Source organism: Monodelphis domestica, chromosome 1, assembly GCF_027887165.1.
Source record: "Monodelphis domestica isolate mMonDom1 chromosome 1, mMonDom1.pri, whole genome shotgun sequence".
NCBI lineage: Eukaryota > Metazoa > Chordata > Mammalia > Didelphimorphia > Didelphidae > Monodelphis > Monodelphis domestica.
The window spans coordinates 136,917,609-136,933,918 of record NC_077227.1 but is presented as its reverse complement, the minus strand read 5'-3'; positions in this window follow the sequence as shown (position 1 = coordinate 136,933,918).

Genomic DNA, 16,310 nt, shown 5'->3' with positions numbered 1-16,310 from the left:
GCCTTAAATGGAAAGGCGCTGCAGGCATTCCACATAGTGCTGACCAGCATATGGGAAGAGGAAGACATGCCCCCAGAACTCAGAGATGCCTCCATCGTAGCCCTATACAAGAACAAAGGCTCACGAGCAGCCTGTGACAACTACAGAGGCATCTCACTACTCTCCACTGCCGGAAAGATCCTCGCCCGTGTTATACTCAACAGACTCCTATCACCTGCCTGAATCACAGTGTGGCTTCCAACCAGATCGCAGCACCATCGACATGATCTTCATGGTGAGGCAAATGCAGGAAAAATGCCTTGAGCAGAACCTGAGTCTCTACATTGTCTTCATAGACCTGACAAAGGCGTTCGACGCAGTGAACAGGGACGCATTGTGGGTGATCCTCAGCAAGCTCGGTTGCCCAGCAAAATTTGTCAAACTGATCCAGCTCTTTCATGTCGACATGACAGGGGAAGTCCTATCTGGTGGAGAGACTTCCGATCACTTCAACATCTCCAATGGCGTGAAACAAGGCTGTGTTCTCGCTCCGATACTATTCAACCTATTTTTCACCCAGGTATTACGACATGCTGTGATGGATCTAGACCTGGGCATCTACATCAAACACCGACTGGATGGCTCACTATTTGACCTTCGCCGCCTGACTGCAAAAACAAAGACAACAGAGAGATTCATCCTGGAAGCTCTCTTTGCAGATGACTGTGCTCTCATGGCCCACCAAGAAAATCATCTCCAAACCATTGTGGACAGGTTCTCTACCACAACAAAACTGTTTGGCCTGACCATTAGCCTCAGCAAAACAGAGGTGCTGTTCTAACCTACACCAGGGAGGCCAACGAACCAGCCGTGCATTACAATCGATGGTACGCAGCTTTCTAACGTCAACACCTTCAAGTACCTGGGCAGCACCATCACCAACGACGGGTCCTTGACCATGAGATTAATGCCAGGATCCAAAAGGCCAGCCCGGCACTCGGGCGGCTGCGCTCCAAAGTCCTCCAACACAGAGGTGTAAGCACTGCGACGAAGCTCAAAGTGTATAACGCAGTGGTTCTCAGCTCCCTCCTGTACGGTTGTGAGACATGGACACTGTACCGGAAGCACATGAAACAGCTGGAGCAATTCCACCAACGCTCCCTCCGGTCAATCATGAGGATCCGATGGCAGGACCGAATCACCAACCAGGAAGTCCTCGACAGAGCCAGCTCCACCAGCATCAAAGTCATGGTCCTCAAAACCCAGCTACAATGGTCTGGACATGTCATCCACATGGACCCACAGTGAATACCAAGACAGGTATTCTATGGTGAACTGTCAGCTGGACTCAGGAAACAAGGCTGACCAAAGAAAAGATTCAAGAATCAGCTAAAGTCAAACTTGAAGTGGGCAGGCATCACACCAAAGCAACTAGAACTCGCTGCCTCTGTCAGAAGCAGCTGGCAAACCCACATTCACCATGCCGCCGCCACCTTTGAAGATAAGCGACTTTGACATCTTGCCGCTGCATGTGAAAGCCGACACCAGGCCACAACCGCACCTCCCATAACAACTGGCATCCCAGGCCCCATGTGCCACAAACTCTGCACCTCAGTCTTTGGACTCCAAAGCCACATGAGGGTACACCGTAGATGAAACTGCACAAAGAAAATAGTCATTCTCGATCACCGAGAGACTACTATACATACAGATAAAGATACACCAGTTGGAGTCAGGAAGATCTATTTTCAAATCCTACTTCAGACATTTATTATATTATATGGTTTAATTAATTATTTATGTATATTTATTCTATTATGACTCTTAGCAAGTTATTTAATCTCTTTGGACTTGTTTCTTCCACTTTAAAATGAGGAATTTGAACCCCATGATCTATAAGGTCTCTTCAAGTGCTAAATCTATGATTCTATGATTTCAAAAAAGGATAAAAGAAATGAGAAGTTAAAAAAAGAGATAAAAGAGAATAAGTAACATAAAAGAAAATTTAAAAAATATTCATGTAATATACACTCTGATACTGCAAATAATATTACAATAAAATCATCAGATTGAAATGTTAAGAAAAAAATATAAATTGTCCACTGTCAAATATGATTTACTTGGAAAAAATGAGGACAAATTTACGACTTTGTTATCCCTTTAAGACATTTTAAAACAGATAACCTTAATAGCATATTAAAATGCATTATTAAATAAAATTGCCTAAAATTTCTTTAATTCAATCATAAATAAGACATAGAGAACACAGGTCATTATCGGAAAGTAATCCTAATTATAATACACCAAGAAATGTCATATTCAAAGTCCAGTTTTTTCTAGGAAAAAAGAAAAAAATTAATGCAAAAGTTAAAGGGAAAAGGCCATCAAATTAGCAAGGAATCACTGTCTGAATAATAGACAATCAGGTAATAAATATAGGAAAAGACAAAAAAAACTTGAAATATAATATATCAAGAGGCAAAAATAAAAAGCTTAAAATCCAAGTAATTTATTTCTTGAAAAAAGCATAAACTCTATTTTCATTAAGATAAAAGTCTTTGGATATAATTTTTATAGTCATATAAAGATTTTCATCAAAATACAATTCTAGACTATAACATAAATTAATGTCTTTATACTCTGTCACTTCAACTTTGGCCAAATAATGCAATTCCTCTTCATCCTCCTTCAAAAGCAGTGTAAAGAGATAAGGAATGCTTGAGGGCTGCCTTTTACCTCATACACTACATTGGGCTGGGCTTTCCCTTGATCCCTCTGCTCTAGGATGATGTGCTATCCCATTTTGGGACTTGTGGGGATGTCTCAGTGCTGAGAAAGTTGGAGAGAAAAAAGAGTGACCTTGGAAAGGGGAAAAGAAGGGTCTATGGAAAAGGGTTCATCAATCTGAGATTTCTGATCCTGTTCCAAGAGATCTGTAGATGATGCTTCTTCACTAAACTCTCTCCTTCACTTCCCAATGTTGCCTCCTCTACCATTATTACCATTCCTTCTTCTACTCATCCTTCTCTGGGAAAAGAGAAGGGGAGGAAAGGAACCTCCTCCAACTTCTCCTCCACCTTTTTCTCAAAGGAAAAAGAGGAGAGACCTTTAAAAGAATTAATGATTTATAAGCATACTTGCTGAGAAGACCAAAGCTGGGTAGAATGTTTTAAACACAAAGGCAAATAACAAGAAAATTCTAAAAGCATGAAATAAAGTATGTAAATGAATATTCATATATTATATATATATATATTTTATATATAACTATATATATCAACATGGACAAAAGATTTTAGAACCCTGATAATGCACTAACCAATCTTAACTGAAGAGGAATTAATGTTGAAGAAGGAATACCCTTCTGTCCCTGTGTTAGATAAAAGGTAAGGAACAAAGTATACATTTTCAAACAAGGCTAATTTATTGATTTGCTGTACCTAACTATATTAATTTGTTATAGAGAATTATGCCACTTTATGTGGAATTGTGGGAGAGGGAGATCATTAGAAAGTGACCATGACAGAAAATGGAATAAATTGAATATATAAAAGAAGAAAAAAATGATATTTTTCTGTATATATTGAAGAAAGGTTGGTTTAATAGCAATAAGGATTTTTTCCCCTCATCCAACTTGAACTTATGATAGAGGTATAGCTGTGAAGATTGGATTAACTCTCCCCAGCCTACTTTTAGATTTAATCACCAGAAAGAAATATACTCCCACTTTACACTTAAGTGGGGGGAGGTCTGCAACCCATGTGCTAAAGTGGGCAACAACTCAGAAACAACTGACTGCCCCTTGGGCAGTTCTAAAAAAATTTATAAACTACAATTGGTTCACGTAAAATGGGCATAGGAAGTGATGAAAAGAAGGGTTTTAAAATGTAGTTGCAACTTCCTGTGAGAGGGGGTTTTTACAAGAAGTTTTTCATAACTGAGTTGGAGCTCTTTTGGAGGATCTGAAGGCTGGTGGAGGATCTTCTCTTTGAACTACCATATAGTTGAGTGAAAAGGCTTTCCTGGCTCATAGAGAGTCTAGTTTCCAGAGAAGCCCCCTGTCTTGGAGGAGGTCTCATGGCTGGAACCCTTGTTTGTTCACCACTGGCCCCCCTGACTTATGGTCCTCCAGTGGATGGTTAATAAACCCTGCCAGGTTCAAACTTGGCCAGAGTAAATATCTAGTGTGATAGGACAGATCAGTGGTTCGCAACCTTTCTAATGCCGTGACCCCGCAAAACAGTTCCTCATGTTGCAGTGACCCCAAACCAAAAAATTATTTTGGTGGCTACTTCAAAACTGCAATTTTGCTACAGTTATGATTTGGAATGTAAGTACCTGATATGCTTTATGTATTCTCATTGCTACAAATTGAGAGGTTGAGAACCACTGGGATAGATACCTTCTCTATCCTCTTTCTCATTTCTCTCCTTTCACTCTTTCCCTCTATTTTAAAAATAAATACAGCTAAAAAGTTATTTGATTTGAGATATATTAATTCTGGTGTCCACTTTCTTATATATTTAATCCAATCTTAATTTTTAACCATTACAAGCAATTTCACCAAATTCTTTTATTTGGGACAAAAAAATAGCCAGGTAATAGCCAGTTGAAGGAGGGTATGTGGCATAAAGAACCCTCAGAATGGTGTAGCTATGCTATAAGAAGGAGCAGTCCACTCCTCAAAGAGTCTAGTCATTCACATTTACAGACTGTGTAGGAGGTGAACCTGAGGAAAGAAACATCCTAGTGATGGAATCCTGATGAAAGTAGTCTCAGAATGATTATACTTGCATGACAGTATAGGCCAGGAGTACTACTAACTGGGGTACCATTAAGCCATTCTTACTTCTTTGTAGAAATTATTTCAAATACTGTAGTACCAAGGAGCTAGGGCCACTAGATTGCAATTATTTTTCTTATTAGTTTGGTCACTTTGTGAATTTATCAATTGCATTATTTTGGGGGAAGGGATATGTAAAAAGACACAAAGCACAGTTTTAGAAATTTGTGTTTAGAAAAATGGTTGACATAATTTAGTCATATATATATGTATGTGTATGTATGTATCTTTAGTAGTGTTGTCAACAAAACAAAAGATCAACATGTCAAGACATTTAAAGAAAATAAAACTCAAGAAAGGTGTCCTAGCAATACCAGATTTCAAACTACATTACAGAGCAGTAATCAATCAAAACAATCTGATACTAGCTAAGAAATTGAGTGGATAATCAGTGGAATAGATTAGTTACATCATGTACAGAGATAAATGACCATAATAACCCTGTTTTTGACAATTTCAAAGTTCCAAACTTGGGGAGAAGGGGGCAAGAACTCACTATTCAACAGACTACTGGAATTCTATTGTGGTATTAGAAATTACAAACAAGGAAAAAAGCTAGAAAGACGTATGAAATGATGCTATGTGAAGTGAATAGAACTAGGAAAACAGTATACAGCAATAGTATACAATGACCAACTGTTATTGTATTACAATAAGTAATTCAAAGATCCAGAACAATTCCAAGGGATACATGAAAAGAAAAAGCCCATCCACCACCATAAAAGGAAGTGACAGAGTCTGAATGCAGATTGAAGCATACCATTCTTCACCTTGTTCCTTTCATGAATTTTCTCCAATGTAATCAATATGTGTCTCCTTTCAGAACATAATGAATGTGGAAATATGTATGATGATTCATGTACAAACCACATCATCTTACCTGCTGTCTCAAGGAGGTTAGGAGAGGTAAGAGGGAGGGAGAGAACATGGATTGCAAAATGACAGAAAACAATTATTAAAAATAATATTTGCATATTAAATATTTTTTAATTTTGGGAAATCTGGAATGAACACTGGCAAAAGTTAAGCATAGACCAATCTCATATCATATTCCAAGATAAAGTCAAAATGGGCACATGATTAGCATAAGCAAATTAGGGAAGCATAGAAAAATTTACCATTCAGATCTATGAATAAGGGAAGTTTATGACTAAAAAAAGAGAGGATAACATGAGGTACAAAGGATAATTTTAGTTACATGAATTTAGAAAGGCTTTGCAGAAACAAAACCATTCTAGCCAACTTAGAAGGAACTGGGTGGAATAACTTTATAGCAAGTTTATTTGATGAAGGAATAACTTTTCAATTATTTAGGAAACAGACAAATTTATCAAATAAGAACTATTCACCAATTGATAAATGGTAAAGGATATGAACTGGCAGTGTTCAGAATGAGAAATCAAAGCTCTAAATGGTCATATGAAAAATACTCTAAAGCACTAATAATTAGATAAATACTGATTGAAATGACCCCACATCTATCAGATTGGATAACATGACAGAAAAAGAAAATGACAAAGTCTGAAGAGGATGTGGAAAAATAATTACACTAATGCATTGTTGGCAGAGTTGGAAATGATCCAAACCATCCTAGAGAATAATTGGAATTATGTCCAAAGGGCTATAAAATTGTATACCCTTTGAATCAGGAATACCACTATGAGGTCTGTATTACAAAAATATCCAAGAAAAAGGAAAAGGATATATATGTACAAAAATATTGATAGGAGCTCTTTTTTGTAGTGACAAACAATTGGAAATTGAAAGGATAAGTGTCAGTTAAGGATTGGATAAACTTGTTGTGGTATATGACTGTGATAAAGTACTATTGTGCTATAAGAAATGACAAACAGGATGAGTATAAAAAAACATATAAACTGGTATGCAAAGTGAAATAAGGAGAACCAGGAAAACATTGTACACAGTAATAATAATTACAATAGTTAATAGTGTAACAATATTAAAATGGTGATCAACTATAAAAGACTTAGCTACTCTGAACAATACAATGATCCATGATAATTCCAAAGGACCCATGATGAAAAATGCTATCCGTTTCCCAAGAGAAACCTGATGAATATTGAGCACAGACTGAAACATATTTTCTTCTACTATCTTTGTTTTTCTGGTCTCTTTTTTTTAATCATGGCTAGTATAGAAATATGTTTTGCATAATTTCATATGTATACTGGGTATTATATTGTTTGACTTCTCAATGGCTGATGGAGTATTTTGTGAGGGGCCATTATTAGGAAACTTAAATTTAAAAATGAATGTTAAATATATATATGTAAATATATATATATATATTCATATAGATAGACATACAGACAGACAGATAGATAGATACAGAGATACAGAGATGAATACAGAGATAGATGATAGATAGATAGTTAATCTCTATTAGATAGATAGATAACCTCTAACATATTCTATCACAATGAAAAGTAATTGAATGGACAATGAAAGTAGCAGTGCAATTAAATAAAAACCTAGCCTTCTTGCTAAACATGTAGACTGATGATAGGTCCATGATACACAGAGAATCTGGTTAATCCTGCTCAGAAAAAAAAAATCCATATATGTTTATTTCTTTATGTTCAACCAAAGAGGGCAACGGTTTTAGACTTGAAGCAATTAGAAGAAGGTGTACTATGGTATATTTTGCCTAGATAAACATTGTTGATGGTGCCACCTTTAGTACAGAAAGATGACGTTTTCCAACTCTTCATTAGTAAAGCATAGGTCTTCCTTTCTCCCTGCATTCCCACAAAGATATCCAGTAGAAGTGATAAGTTTGAATTGGAACATTCACAATTCTATTACAGTCTGTGGCATGCATTTCTATGTCTAAAACTTGAAGTTGAGCATATAGCCTCTTTCTATGGGTCAAAGTTTTCCTTCATGTGGTTCTTACTGGCCCAGATGGAGATAAGAGCCTTATTCTAAGAATTTGAGTTCTCGTATGTAACCCAAAAAAGAATAGAAATGTCAGTGGGCACAGGAAAGGACTATGCAATTTCTTAGGTAGAAAGAAAAACAAATTCATTAATTGGAATTCAAAGAGCATCAGAAGATCTGAGAGGAGGAAAGACACTTTAGGATTAATCAGTAGGCTAATGGGAAGCAGTGACAAGAAATGAAAAACTGTTTTTGTAACCCAACAGTCTGCAGACATAAGGCAAAGGGTCTTGGAGCTTCCTGTGCAGTCATCACACTCTAAAGTTGATAATCATACAGAAAAGCATGGGATTAATTAAAACCTCCTTTTAAAAGAGCTATTAAGGGAAATTTCAACATCTTTACTGTCGGAATGTTGTTTCATAGAGTTGTTATTGATTAGACTTGAGGCATAAAGTGGACTGTAAGAATTAGGGGATAGTAAATGATTGGGAATAAGTGCTCATGATGGGAGTTTGAGTTCAGTAAACACCAAATAACATTTTATACTATAGAGAACATAAAATTTGCTATAGAGTAGCAAGAAATGATGTCTCCCCTATAAGTTGTAAATTGGAGTATCAATACATAGAAATTCCCAAATTTTATTTATAAATGAAATTATTCAGAATGTATAGAAATAATATAAAGAAAACTTAAATATCATGTTATTTTACAGTTAAAAAACAGAATGAAATGTTTACAAATGGGACATGACCTAATTCAGATCCATTTACACTTGCAAGTTACTTAACTATAATGTTCAAAGCTACTTCTTGGTAAATTTTTCTTAGAAGAGAACTGAATATTATATTCACATGTTGATTTCCTGTGGTTCTTATCTGATAGGTAATCATATTGGAATAATTGATAAGATGCCAGATTTGGTGTCACAGAGGCTCGGTTCTAAACCTTACCAAGTAATAACTAGTTGTATGATCATAAACAAGTCACATCATATTTCTGAATCTCTTTTGTCATCTGTAAAATGGGCATATCTATTGTGCCCAACTCAAATTCTTATTGTGAAGCTCAAATAGAAAATGTGCAAAATATTTTGTAAACTAAAATTATTTGTATATGAAATTATTATTATAATCATCAAAAAGAAGTAAAATATTTTATTTTGAAAGGAACTTTAGATAAAGCAGCATTTAAAAACAACAAATAACCTGAAAGTAACTATGTGATAATTTTTTTTTTCCTAAACCCTTGCCTTAAATCTTAGAATCAATATTGTGTATTGGTTCTAAGGTGGAAAAGCTGTAAGGGTTAGGGATTGGGGGTTAAGTGACTTGCCTAGGGTTTCACAGCTAGGAAGTGTCTGAGGCCAGAAACATAGAACCTCCCATCTCTAAGGCCTGGCTGTCAATCTACTGAGCTGCCCAGCTTCCTCCATGCAATTGTGTTTTAAGAACTGAAATTTCTTACCAAGAGGAATTCAAGGCATTGTACATTTTGACAGACATTATAAATTCCCCATAACCATGTTCTTCATGGAACCCAAGTGCTCATTTTTGAGGTTTTTTCAATAGTCCCACATAGAATGATGGTAAATGCTAAAATAGACAAAGGAAAATGGCATTAATTCTATTTTAAATCTGGACACAAAAAGAATTTTAAAAGAATCAGTTTGTTTTATTTCTTATTACGTGTAAGTAGGACTATTTATACATGGAACATACATACCAATTGTGCCTGGAACAAAAAATATGAAAGACATTGTGAGCTAGTTGGTTGGAAATCATCACTATCCAATGGAGGAAACAGAGGTTCCAGTATACCACAACCTTCTTCTTATCTCCATTGAGCTATTTTTGCTGTACATCTAAGATTTTGGCTGAGGTAAGTTAGAGTATACAGCTGAAATTCACAGACTTGCAGATCATTGGAGTCAAAAGAGTATTCAGTGATCACCTTGACCAACTTGCAGAAGAGAAATCAGAGTTCAAGAATTTGTATTAGAGCTGAGACTATAACCTAGTTCTCTTTCTGGAAATACAGCATCCTTACAGTGAAGATGTTGAAATTTCACCTCCCTCTAGGATTTAGAACATCAAGAACCAGGTCTTCCAAAAAGCTTATTTTTGGTGTCAGGGACCCAATCAAATAGATAAGTAGACATTAGGATAACTTAGTTCTTCCAGTATGGGGTATTCAGGGAAGACTAGTACCGCTAGTGTGAGAGCTTGCTGAGCCCTTTTCAGGGCTACTCATCTACTCTGGATATCCATCTTTTTCCCAACTCTCACCCATGACTCCAAAAAAGCTGTAGCATGCAAAGCAGCTATACCTCAATCAAACCATCTCAGTAGATAGGCTAAACCAGGTTGGGGGTAACCAGTAGACCTTCAACCTCTCAGTGATTTGGGAGAATGTTTGGAAGAATGTGAAAACGTCTCCCAGTGGAATGGATAGATGAGAACAGTTTGTTCCATAAAGACAACTGAAGCAGGCATTGTGGTGTGCTTAGAAGTTGGTCAGACATCAAAGAATCCAACACATCTTGAGTCATCACTACTCGTCCTGATTTTCATCTTGTCACTGGACTTTGGTGAGTAAGACTTTGGGTAATATTACCTCACATAAATCCAATTCATAGGCAAGTCAATATGTCATTGTCCTCAAGTTTACCTTCCTCCAGTGTTCTCCTTCCATTTGGGGAGAAAATTGAAGCCACATATCAAATTTCAAATTTTGGAGAGTCTTTTGGGGAAGGGTGAGGCAGAGACATTATAGAAGAGGGCATGACCTATTAGCATTTCCTTGGTGGCTTGATCCCTCTTCTGTCTTACCCACACTTGATATACCCATTCTCCACAATCTCAACATAAATAGAGGAAAAATAGGCTATTACCAAGATGCTGCTAGTTCAAGGAATATGAAGAGCCATCTTATAATTCATCCCATAAATGGGTCGAAAGGATATGGTTGGGGATGTAGACTCTAAATGAACATCCTAGTGCAAACAACATCACTGAAATAGGTTCTGATCAAGGACACAAGTAATACCCAATGAAATTTGCACGTCAGCTGCAGGAAGGGTGGGTGGAGGGGAGGGAGGTAAATAAAGTGAGTATCGTAACCAAAAAAAATTAAATTAAATTAAAAATAATTCATCCCATAAGCTACCACAATCAGCACTGAGGACACAGGCTCATATTGACTGAGAGAAGAAAAAAAAAACAAACAAACACTCAGTTCTTGGCCCCTTTCCTACCCCTAAGCTATATGTAGTTTTGGGTTCCACCATCTTGGCTTCTGTTTGGAAAACTTAGGAATCAGAAATACAAATTGCTTCTCCAATTCTCTTCTTACATCTCTCTTTTATTATGGACTCTTCCTAATACACCTCTAGCAACACCAGGTTACTCCTTTGCCTAATATCTATTACCTTCCTTATCTAATCTAATACTTTCCATAGAGAACTAAAACTCCATATTTGCAGTCTGTTATCCCCCATCCTGGGAAAATTCTCTACCCTTTGACAACTTCTTCATTCTTCAACCTTTGAGGGCACTGATGACATTTTCTTCACATAGAAACAATAAGATTTAATATTTCATAAGAAAAAATAGTTAAAATAGGAAACCAGGAGATGATAGATTAGATTAAGCTTCTATTCTCACTAACCCATACAGTGACCTCACAAGTCTCAAGTTCCATCCTCCCTTCCCAACCCCCAAAAGAGAATGAAGATCAAATATTGCTTGTTAAACTCACAATTTGGGGGCCCTTATTCTCTGTACAAAAAAATCCTATTTATACCTCTGCTCTGTCCTCACCTTTATCATCCCCACAATTGAATTGATCCAGCTTAATCATAGACAGTTATTGATTGCTATCTATAATTTTCCCTTTCCTCTTAAAATATCTACAATGTATTTTAAACAAGAAAACTGTGCATTGTTTTAATTTCTAAAGAAAAGCCTACATGAAAAAAGTAAATAGTGTTCATACTTTCACAATATGTTGTTTTGAGAGGGGTATGCTTGAGTTTTTCTGTATTATTTGTGATAGAGATTGTTCATTGTTTCTCTGATTTAATCTGGGTAAAAATATCATGGCTCTAGAAACTGAAGACTTTTTTCCCCTTAGGAAGACAAAAATGAATCATTTTAATAGAACCACTTCTGGCTCTGTCTATGTCTTTGGCCTTGTAGTAGAGAGAGTAACTTTAAGGTGTGATTTTAAGAACAAAGAAATATTGAAATTGCAGTTTTCAATATAACATCGAACCACTAGTCAATAGAAACAATATTTAACCTTATTAATGATTATACAAGAAAGCATGGGAAGCAAGGGGGCATCCTCACTAATTCTGATACCATGAACTTTCAAATCATGGATGTATGGACTTCTTAGTGTTCTTTAGTTTTCAGGATCACTTAGCTTAAGACACTGTATAAATTGAAGTCCAGGGGTGAGTTAGAGAGTTGAGAGTGACAAACAACCAATCCATGTGGCTACCATTATGGCTGTGTGTAAAGAATCATTATTTCTTTTTTGTGTCTCAGATTGAATATTCGTATGTGCACACTTTGAGCCTTACCCTCAGGAATATCTTTAAAAGAATCTGCTAATGCTCAAAGGATTATGTGTCTCTAGAGACAGCTAGCAGATGTCCCTATTCCTTGATTTTCTGAAAATAAGTCTTTTGTGCATTATACCATAGAAAATTCTTAAGTTTCATTCCCTTTAGTGAATTGTTAGAAAGAAAAATTTCCCGGATGAGATATATGCTGTGTTGGAGCCTATACTTTTCAGAGTTTATTGGTATGTAATTTTTCCTGGCATATAATTTTCATCCTATTTTCTGTTCTTCCATCTTGCTGTTGCCAGCTGTAACTTATAGAATGTCTTTAAATAGAGGATTTTTTTGGTGGTGGTGGTGGTGGTGGGGAATCAACAAACCTTTTTTTTTTTGAAGGGCAAGCATCTGTGTATGAAAACAGATTTTGTGAGAGGGCCATTTCTTCTAGTTGAATTAATGATTATACATAGAGTTGGGCAGTACCTTAGTGTCCATCTAAACAAATCTCATGTAATAGATTAGGAAGTTAAGGCTAAGTTGCTTGTCTCACCTAAGTCATATTGGTAAGTTTAAAAAAAGGGTAAATTTTGACTTCAAATCCAATATTATTTAGAGTGGTTCTGCCTGTGATTCTCCATTTTACCATTGGCCCCAATATAAAGGATTTAGCTTTTATTTTTCCTCTTCTTAAATAGAAAAGCATAATTCATTCTGGTGAGGGACATTAAAAATGATAAATCCACTTTCCAAAGAAAGATGACTTTCTATTACAAGGAAAAGATAGTATAAGAGTACTTTAATTTTTTTTTACTTAAAAACAACTTATTTTTACCAAGTCTTTAGGATTATCACGTATGGCCCATCAGCTACTTAAAATGATAAAGAAAGAATACCAATAAGTCAGTATTTTGTAGTATTTGTAGTATTTGTAGTATTGAAATAAAGAAAGTCTAAATGAAAAGATTAACCTTCTTCTATGGACTAGAATCGTTACTCAATTAAAACTGAAACAATATTTTCTTCTCACCTATGGAGCATAGCACAGAGAGGCTTGTTAGAGAATGGTGGCACACAAAATCTCCTAAAAAAGGGCCACAAAATTAATCTCCGGTACATTAGGAAACACTTCGCTGACATTTGCTGTTCCTGTCATCCCTAATAAAGAGATTTTTACCTGTATTTGCCTATTCAACACTTCAGCCCCTCAGCCAATTTTGGAAATTATTTCTGATTTATGGCTTTCTTTCAGGCGGGTGTCACCTTGCCTGTCAATTATCCCTCAAAGCAAATGCTAAGTGAATGCTGGCTGGTAAAATTAATAAGGGAAACCTTTACTCAAAAAGGTAGGAAGAGCCTTGCAAAAAGGATAATTCAGCCAGCAGGTAACTCAATTGCTGCTGGTGATATTTATAGGAGAAATGGAGAGGAGGCTGCAAATTCACTAGCATAGAGATGAAAGGAGTTAGAATTCCTCCTTGATGATTGCTGCCAAAACGCATTACCTGAAAGATTCTTTGGTACTGGGCCATGAAGATATGACTCAGAATAGTGTCCATTTCCCTATAGAAGATTTTTACATTTCCTTCAAATGCCATGTCTACCAGTTCATCAAATGTCTCTGCTCCCATCAACACTCCTCTTCTCATTCAAAATTGTAATCTTGAACTTTGATATTCCCCTCTCTTATCACAATCTCCTGTCATTCTCTGTCTCCCTGTGTCTCTCTTAAATCTATTGTTTTTCTTAATCGCAACTGCCAGTCTTCCCCATCTCTCCTTCTTCTATTTGCACATTCAGTTGATCAAAACCTGCAGTGGGCTTTCTGAATTCATCAATGGACTGAAAATGTTCTCTTAAAGGTTACCCATGACTTTTAAATTCCAAAATCCTGAGTCATTCTCAGACATCATACCTGATGACTCTTTTGCTGATAATGACAGCGTTTACCATCCCTTCTTCTCTTGGCATCCTTAAATTTGCTTTCCTAGTTTTTCCTCTGGCTTCATTATACCTTGGTCACCTTTGCTAAATCATCATTCAGATCTCAATTCCTAAGTATGGGTAGCCCACCAGGCTCAGATCTAGGCACTCTTCTGCTCTCTTTTGTTAGCAATCACATTTGGTCATATTGGTTCAATTATCAAAACTATACAAACACAGTACTAATTTCTCTCTTGAACTTTTCCCTTAAATTCCAGCTGTGTAATGAATATCTCCACTTGGATTACTTACTATTTCAACAAACTAATATCTCCAAAACTTAAATTATCAGCATTTCTGTAAATCTATCCCTTCTCTACACTTTTCTATTTCTGTAAAGGATATTGCTGTCATCTTGGTCACCCAGATTTGAAAACTTCCATCTTTGAATTTTCACTTTCCCTCATCCCCAACATCTGAGCACATGCAAGTTTTGATCATTCAAACTCAAAGCATGTCTTATGTCTATTTTTTCCCTTCTCCCTACTCAGAGTTACCACTCTAGTTCAGATTCTCATTATTCTGTACCTGAACAGCTATAGTTGCCTCATAATTAATATCACTATTTCCAGACTGTCCTCTTTCTAATCCACTCTCTTTTTAGCTGCAGCTGCCAAAATAACTGCTTTAAGGCATACGTCTGAACATGTCACTCCTTTGCTTAAAAACCTTCAATAACTCCCTGTTGCCTGAGGGATAACTCACAAGCTTCTTAGCTGACATTTAAGACTCTCATAAATTAGTTCAAACTTACTTTTCCAACTTATTTCATATCATCTCATTTGTATACTATACATTCTAAACCAATTGATCGAATTGCTCAGTGCTTCCCAAATATCACATTGTACCTTTTTCCTCCATGAATTCCAACTTAAGATATAGGGATTTTCCCCAAAGGGGGAAAATTTATATCGTTTCTCTGATAAAGGTCTTTTTTCTCAAATATATAGAGAACTAAGTCCCATTCATAAAAATATTAATTGATTGATAATTGGTCAAAGGATATGAACAGGTAGTTTTCAAAAGAAAATTATCAGAGATATGTAAAGTCATAAAAATACTCTGAATCACAACTCATTAGAGAAATACACATTTTAAGAACTTTGAGGTACCTTCACACATCTATCAAATTAGTTAATATGATAGAAAAGGAAAATGACTAATGTTGGAGGGAATGTGGGGGAAATGCAACAATAATGCCTTTGGTGGAATTATAAACTGGTCTAACCATTCTGGAGACAATTTGGAAATATGCCCAAAAGGCTATAAAACTGAGCATAGCCTTTGAACCAGAAATAGCACACTTGGGCCTGTAGTCCAAAAAGATAAAAGAGAAAGAAAAATGATGTATATGTACAAAAAAATAGCAGCTTTTTGTGGTGGCAAAGAAATGGAATTTAAGGGGATGCTCATCAATTGGAGAATGACTGAACACTCTCTGGTACATGATTTTGATGGAATATTATTCTTGTATAAAAAATGATAAGAAAATGGCTTCAGAAAAGATTTGTATGAACTGATGCAACGTCAAATAAACAAAATAGGGATTCTATTGTACCCAGAAACAGCAGTACTGTTTGATGATTGACTCTGAATAACTTACCTATTCTTATCAATACAATGATTAAAGACAATTCCAAAGAATTTAATGCTGAAAAATTCTCCCCACCTCCTGAAAAAGAAGCTAGTGCAGATTGCAGATTGAAGTATAATTATTTTCACTTTTTAATTTTTCTAGCTTTTTTGTTATTGTGTGGTTAATACAGAAATATGCTCCACATGATTTTACATGTCTAATTGATATCACATTTCTTACCTTCTCAAATGAGAGAGTAAGGAGCTGGAGAAAAGAAGAGAATTTAGAACTCAAATAATTTAAATTAATGTTAAAAATTAATATTTATTTTACAAAAGGTCACACAATAAACAAGCCACAAAAAATGGATATAGTCCTTTTCCACCTCTGATATTCATAATCCTTTTCTTCCTTCAAGGATCAGATCAGGTGTCATTTCCTCCATTAAACTTTTCCTG